Here is an 8,071-nt window from a genome sequence, read left to right as displayed (position 1 = left end):
TGGTATGAGAAAAAAAATCTATAAATATAATTTATATTTTTAATTAAAAATCAATATAAATTAAAAATCTAAAAAAAAAAAACATGCATTATCTCAAGCTTCTATTTGTTCCTTGTTCATCATTATGAAGGTGTTCGTCATTACAAAGCCACTCACACATTGCATAAACACTTTATACTTTCTCACTTGTGATATACATTATTCCTTCTCTCTAACACACACAATGCACACAAAGAAATACACACTCTAGGGACTCTCAACATGAGAAAACACATAATAATCAATCCATCACTTATTCTCTTTATTTTCTCACTCAACACTCTCATACATTCATTTTTTCAACTCTCTCAACAATAGGACCATGACAAGAATTTGGCCTACTTTCATACTTATCTAATGTGAATGATGATTAAAAAATTGAAAGAGACGATGTGAAAAAAAGTGATTCTTTGAGAGTGTTGAGCGAGGAAAAAAAAGCATAAGTGATTAATTGATTATTTGTATGTGTGCGTGCAGGAGCGCACATGCGTGCTCATGCCACGAGTGTGTGTTCTATTTTGTGGTATGTGTGTGTGTAACAAGGGAAAAAATTATGTATATTTGTTGTTTGACAAAGTCTAGAATGTTTATTCAATGTATGAGTGATCTTATAGTGTTGAACAAGGGGAAAAAATAAAAAAAAGGTTGACAAAATGTGTGATTATTAAAAAGTATTTTTTTATTAAAGACTTTAATTTGATATTAAATTTTAGTGAAAATTATAAATTTTATTTAAGGTTTTTTTTGCCTCCAAATTTGTCACTTTTTTGTCTATGTATTTTTTTTCCATTTTTTGTCTTCGTAATTTTTTTTTTTATTTTAGCAGCTATAAATTTCCATTTTTTTTTATAAAAGAAAGATTTAGTCATTTTACCATAATGATGGTGTGACACCGCTAATATGGCATCATTGATGTGCCACTTTTTGCTTACATCATTTTTACTAATACAGTACCTAATGACATCAATACGATGTCAACAATTTAATGTTGACTTAATGGGTTTTGAGAGCAACAATTAAAAATGAAATGTTTGAAACTTAATTGGGACTATTTAAAAAGATATATATATATATATATATATATATATATATATATATATATATATATATATATATATATGGACAAAAAAAACTAGGCACTCCCAAGATTAGTTCTACCACCATTTCATCTAATTGTGAAAAATTAATTCAAATTTCTAGTTTTAAAATTCTAGAAATTTTCCTTTTAATCCAATGATGCTAATGCATCACGAAATCTATATGATATGTTTTCTAGAATTAGCTTAAAGAATGAAAAATAGTTGAAAGCTTGTGGCTATGTTTGACAAACTAGCTGAGATACACGTCCAAAAGTATATGCGAAATTTCTTGAACATTTGAATTTCAAGTGTACAAGGGCAGAGACAAAATGGAAGGATATCACAACAAGACAATCATTCGTACAAGCAGTGGAGTAGAGAGTCACAAACGTAGTGTACTATTGTCCAACCCACCCCCCCCCCCCCTCTCTCACTTTCTCTCTCCTCAACAAGTTGCCGCGTAACAGAAAAGATAAGTTGTTGATAACATAATGATTTAAGGAAGGCTCGAGTCCCACAATGGATATATTTCTGAAGCCTATAAAAGTTGTCTCAAGGATCAGCACACAAGAAGCGACTACGATAAAAAAATCATAATTGTTGAAACTTTTTTAGAAGTATTGGATGATCAAACACAATAACATAGAAAGTTTATCCTTTGCTTAGCAAAGTTATCTATTTGTATTCAAGCAAAGTTAACTATTTGATCAAACACAAGAATACTTGTTGTAGCCAAGAGTGGTAGGGTAAAAATTCATTTGTAATCAGTGGGACCCTTTACAATTTGTGAAGGAGAACTAGACATAACTCAAGTTGAGTGAACCAGTATAAACATTGTGATTTTAATCTAGCTTTTATTATAACTTGTTTATTTTCAATTGTTTCTATCTTATCTTTGAACACATAGCTTTTACAAAAACTATCTTTGTGAAAATTTGTTTTTAAGGATTGGATGCACTTATTAAATTGTTTTCCCTATATTTGTGATAAACTTGATTAGTGAAAATCTTTATTTTAAGGAAAAAAGCTTTAAGGTTTATCTAACACACTATTCAATCCTCCTTTTATTGTGATATTTGTTATCTCAATTGGTATTAGAGCTCAGCCTCTTGGGTTGAGTTCCTGAAAGGACAAAGGAAAAAAGATCCTAAGAAAGATGGAAAACAAAGGACAAGATGTGAACAGGCCACCACTCTTCAAGGGTGTAAGATATGACTATTGGAAACAAATAATGAGTGCATTCGATGAGTCCTATCATGTGATATGCTACATGTAGTAGAGAATGAAAACCACATTCCCTACGATAACAATCTTAATGAGATTGCAAGAAAAAGATGGACTAATGAGCAAAAGCAAAGATACTTGTTGAACTCCAAAGAAAGAAATCCATAATGGGTGTTTTATCTATAGAAGAATACACAAAAATCTAGAGCTTCAAAAGTGCCAAAGATATGTGGGACACTCTTACTATATTGTATAAGGGTTCCACTAAGGTAAAAAGAAACAAACTCAGTCTCCTTACTCATAAGTATAAGTTGTTTACTATGGGTGAAAATGAGGACATACAAAGTATGTTTGGACGATTTAGACCATACTAAATGAACTCAAAGGTCTAGGTAAATCTTATGATAATTATGATCATATTGACAAAATTTACAAAAGTTTATCTAGACAGTGGAAACCATAGGTGACTACACTAAGAACCTTAAAACCAAGACAACCTATCACTTGAGGAGCTTGTTGGTATTCTCAAAGTTTGTGAACTTGAACTCCAACAAGACAATGAATGAAAGAAAGGGAAGTCACCAGTGCTCAACATCCAGAAAACTAAGAGGGACTCATCATCCAAAGCATTGTCCAAAGCACTAAGTGTGGATAATTCCTCTAATGATGAATTTGAAAAAGAAACTAACAAAGATGATGAGTTTTCATTCATGTCAAGGAAGATCAAAAAGATGTGGAAAAACAAGAATGAATCTAGATGGAAAAACTCATCCAAAAAGTTCTTCAACAAAAGAAAGGATAAAAAAGAAGAGTCAAGCCATTTTCTATAAGTGTAAAAAGCCTGAACACTTAAAGTCAAAATGTCCAAAACTAGAAAAGGCCAAAGATAAAAAAAAATCCTTCAAGTCAAAAAGAAAGAAAAGTGTCATACGCACTTAGGATTATCTGGATGATACCACCTCATATGAACAAGATGATGAGGAAGCCAACCTACGCCTGATGATTGATCTTGCATCAGAAGAATCAGAATTAGAACAAGACAAAGAGGTAAACTTTGATGATCCTAAATCTCTTAAACAAACTTATTATGAATTGTTTTCAAACTCTTAAATTCTTTCACAAGCTTACAAGTCTTTGAGAAAAGGTTTCAAAAAGTTAACCAAAGATTATATCCAACTTTAAAAAGTTTATGGAGAAAAAGTAGATAGTTCTTTTAATGAAACCATATTTGTGGGCAATGCTTTTGCAAAAATATAAAGATCGGAGTCTTTTCTCTATCTTACAAATGAACAGTTATCCAAAGAAAAGGATGCTCTATTACAAAAATTATATGATTTAGAAAATAAACTTTAAGTGGTTCAAAAATATTTAAAGGTGATTAATGAGCTGCATGACCTCTTCAATGAAGATATGATCTTCGGAGAAACTATGCTTTTCCACAAATAAATTATGAGGACTTGGAAAATAGAATTATGCCTTAAGAGATCAACCTCAAGATGCTATGAAAACTTTATTAGAAAATTGATACTTTAAAGGAAACCTTAGACAAATTTGTTGGAGGAACTGAATGTCTTGACAAGTTGTTGAGATATAAAAGAAGTCATGTGAATAAATCTAACCATGCTTATAGAGGAAAGAAGTTTTTCATGATGAGTCCATTATTGTTTGCTACTTCTTTGGGAAAGCCAAACATAAGACGTCCAAGTGCAAGGACTTGCTAAAGAGAGGCACATCCAATGCCTACATCACTAACAAGAGAGGACCCAAAAAGATTTGAGTACTTAGAGAAAAGATTGTTCCTGTTGTAGGTATGCTTGATAGCAGGAAATTAAACAATCTCCAAACGTGGTACTTGGACAATGGTTGCTAACATCACATAACAAGAGAAAGGTCTATATTCCAATGTATGACTCTCATTCATGGAGGAACAACAACTTCTATATGGAATCAATAAGAAGTGACATCTGAAGTGGGTATGAAAGGTAGACTATCTCCACTCATTAATCTTGTTTTGTTTGTTAAAGATACAAAACACAATCTGTTGAGCACAAATCAATTGTGCAACGATGGAAATGATGTTTCCTTTAGCAAACATGAGTGTACTGTCTAAGATTATCATAGGATCCAAACACAAACAACACATAGGGAGTCAGTTATCACATTGCTAATTGATAGAGAGAAACAGGACAACATAGATATGCATATCATATAAATGAAATATAGGTTACTTTAACACAGCTCATGTCATTCCACCACTTATCGTGTAACATCACATCTCAACACTACACGTCTCACACATTTTCACATCATTCATGCACTCAAGGATCAAAACACAATTTCACTCAACCAATCGATATCGATCAATGCACAAGCGTTATGCAACAAATATACCAAGACTCAATCCTATATGCAATGTGGTATCATGTCAGTGAAAAACCTCATCGGGCGCTTAGGAGTACATGATAAGACAAACTACACATTGGTAAGTCAGATCACTTTCACTAGGTAAAATCATAGGAAGACCAGTTAGGGTCACGCTCTTTTGCGATAATGCTTCAACCATGTGGGATCGGCATAGGCATAAAAGAACACTCAAATCGGGTGTATTTTCCCCCAAGGCCTAGACTCCGAAGAATTCAGCAGAGCCTCTCCTTCCTGATTCAGGTCCAATCCATAAAACATTTTAGCATGTAGACTCTATCTATGAACTGTACAAAACACACGACTCCTCAATTGTTCTCAAAATAACTTTTCGCCCTTAAAGAGTCTTACTGTCGTGTGATTGTACGGTTCATAGCTCATAATTAAATGCACACAACATCTCAATACACATGTATCTTACAATTCAACACATACTCAATTTATCGCATACACTTAATCTCAATCACAATGTTATAATCCCAAAACAACATCTTATCACACCTCATGAATCATATACACATCACATAGTATTAATATATACAGGACACAAACATAGACTTTACCGATGAACTCTGCAATACACACAACTACTCAATTGTTTTTAAAATTATTTTAACTCGTCATGCCTCAAAGTGATTCAATTCATCGGGTTCCCACAATGGATCCTATCATAGTACTCGTCGCCCTTAAAGGGTCTTACAGTTGCGTGGTTCCACAATTCATAGCTCATAATTCAATACATACAATATCTCAATACACATGTATCTCATAATTCATCATATATTCAATTTATCACTTACACACAATCCCAATCACAATTTCATGATCCCAATATAACAATTTATCACGTTAACCTAATAAATCTTGTCCAAAACACAAATGATTATACAAAAATGCTTCTAGCAACATGGGAAGTAAAATCCCTTAAACAATTTCATGTAATCATATCAAAATCAAAGGAATCAAAATTATAGGTTCAAAAACACAAAACAAACACCAAGAGCACTCAATTTTATCAACCAATTTGCATTAGGACATCAATTGGCCTGTCAAACATAAAAATCCCATGACTATAATCATAAAGGCAGAATTATAATAAAAAAAGATCCTGAAATATACTCCAATTTGATCCTCTAAGGATCCCTACACATGTTCATTCTAACCCCAATTACGATAAACTCATCCCTTATCTCTAAGCGGGCTCACGTGTGTAGTCCAGTAGTGATAGTGGTATCTCTAGCGGTTCCCTAAGATTCCTCAAGCTTTTCCTCTGGTTGTTCTGCTAGGGTTCCCAAGCGTTAGAGTGAAGGACAAGAGATTGAAGCCTCTATTTCACTGTCTCTATGAGAGGGACACTTATCCATCCACCGATATTATTTAGTAAATCCCAATGGTAGGGATATGCGAAAGTGAGTTTCAAACCTGTTGTTCAAATTTCACGATGATCCAACGGTTAACAAGTTTTGTATCATAGTTTTACTGAGACGAGTTTGAGTGTATGTGGAAAAAAGATAGCTACATGTGAGGGATATTTCTCTCACAACAGGCATTATTATGAAAATCCCAACGTTTGAGAAGTGCCCAAATGATTTCTAAACATGGTGCCAAAATTTGACGAAGATCTGACAGTTAACAAGTCTGGGCTCATAGTTTTACTGGGATAGGTTTTTGTGTATGCGAGAAAAAGAGAGGATTTTGGGAGAGGGGAGGAAAAATCGAATTTGAGAGAAGAGAGGGGGTAGACACGTATCGTAAATGTAAAAATTGATGTCTCTATTTATAGCTAAGGTACTCTCAGCTTATTATTTACTCTATTTTTTTATTATTTTATAAAAATGAATTTTATTTTACTTTCTATCAAATGAATAAATAAAACATTTTTTATTTTCTAAGAACATATATTTATTTTATTTACCTTAAAACCATTATTTTAATTAATAAAAATATTTCTCCTTATTTTTTTTAATTTTAAAATTTTCATTATTTTCTAAAACTCTATTTATTTTTAAATAAAAATCATTTTTAATTTATTTTACGAAAAATGGGATGTTACAGAAATCTTTATATGATTACTCTTGGAGAGCTAACAAATCAAAGCTAGACTAATATATATCTATCAAAGGAAATTACTAGTTATGGCATAAAAGCTTGGACATGTAATCTAAAGTTTATCTCATAATTGCAACCTTAAAAGGGGTTTTCAAGTATATCATATAAGGATGATTTTCTTTGAGAGATATTACAAAGATGGTTTCAAAACCAAAAACTCTTTTCTTAAAACTATAGCTTCCATCTTTGGACAAATGAAAACATCTCACTTTGATTTGGTTAGTCCAACAAGAACAGACAATTTGGTCAGTAAAAGGTATTAGCTGACAACACTGGATGGTCACTCTAGATAAACATGGGTAATGTTCCCATTTCACTAAGATGAATCTGTGAAAGTATGCATACAGGTTTTGATGATACCAAAATAATTTACTTGATAATGGTTGTCATCATCAAAAAGGGGGAGAATGTGAATGAATATCATGCAGGTTTTGATGATGCCAAAAAGGTTACTTGGTGAGCATGGATTGAATCAAGTAAAAAGAACAAGATCAAGTAAATCTAAGATAAGAACTTAGTAAATTTGTTTAAAGAATCTCAATTTGATTGCTTTAGTTTGGCCTCAACATCTTTAGTATCAAACACTATTTTATCAAAAGCTAAATTAGTTCAAAAAGATATTTTTAAACTGGTAATCGATTATCAAACTGTGTAATCGATTACTAGAGAGTTTGTGAAGATATTTTTGACTAACGGCACAAAACTGTTTGAATTTTGATCTTAGTAATCGATTACCAGAATCCTGCAATCAATTACCAAAGAAGAGATTTCAAAAAAAGCTTTGAAAAGACATGACTCTTTAGAAATATAATTGTGTAATTGATTACCAGAATCCTATAATTGATTACCAGTGAGAAAACTTCAGAAAAGCTTTTTGAAAAGATACATCTCTTCAAACCATTTTGAAAAAGGCACAATGGGCTTATATATATGTGTGTGTCTGACATCGAAAAGTAAAAGAGAGATGTTCTAAGACAACTTAATTCTTAAATGCTCTCTAAACAACTATTGGTCAAACACTTGCAAATATATTGAGAATTCTTCTAAGATCATCAATTTGTATCATCTACTTTAAAGGAGAGAAATCAATTTGTACATCTCATAAACTCAATTGTAATCAAGAGACTATTTGTGTCTTGGCTTGTTAGAATATTGAACACAAGGGTGAGGGATCCCAAGGTGTGTTCAAAGACTATAAA

The sequence above is a fragment of the Glycine max genome, chromosome 4 (genome assembly GCF_000004515.6).
Source record: "Glycine max cultivar Williams 82 chromosome 4, Glycine_max_v4.0, whole genome shotgun sequence".
Classification (NCBI taxonomy): Eukaryota; Viridiplantae; Streptophyta; class Magnoliopsida; order Fabales; family Fabaceae; genus Glycine; species Glycine max.
The sequence above is the reverse complement of the archived record's forward strand: the minus strand, read 5'-3'. Positions refer to the sequence as shown.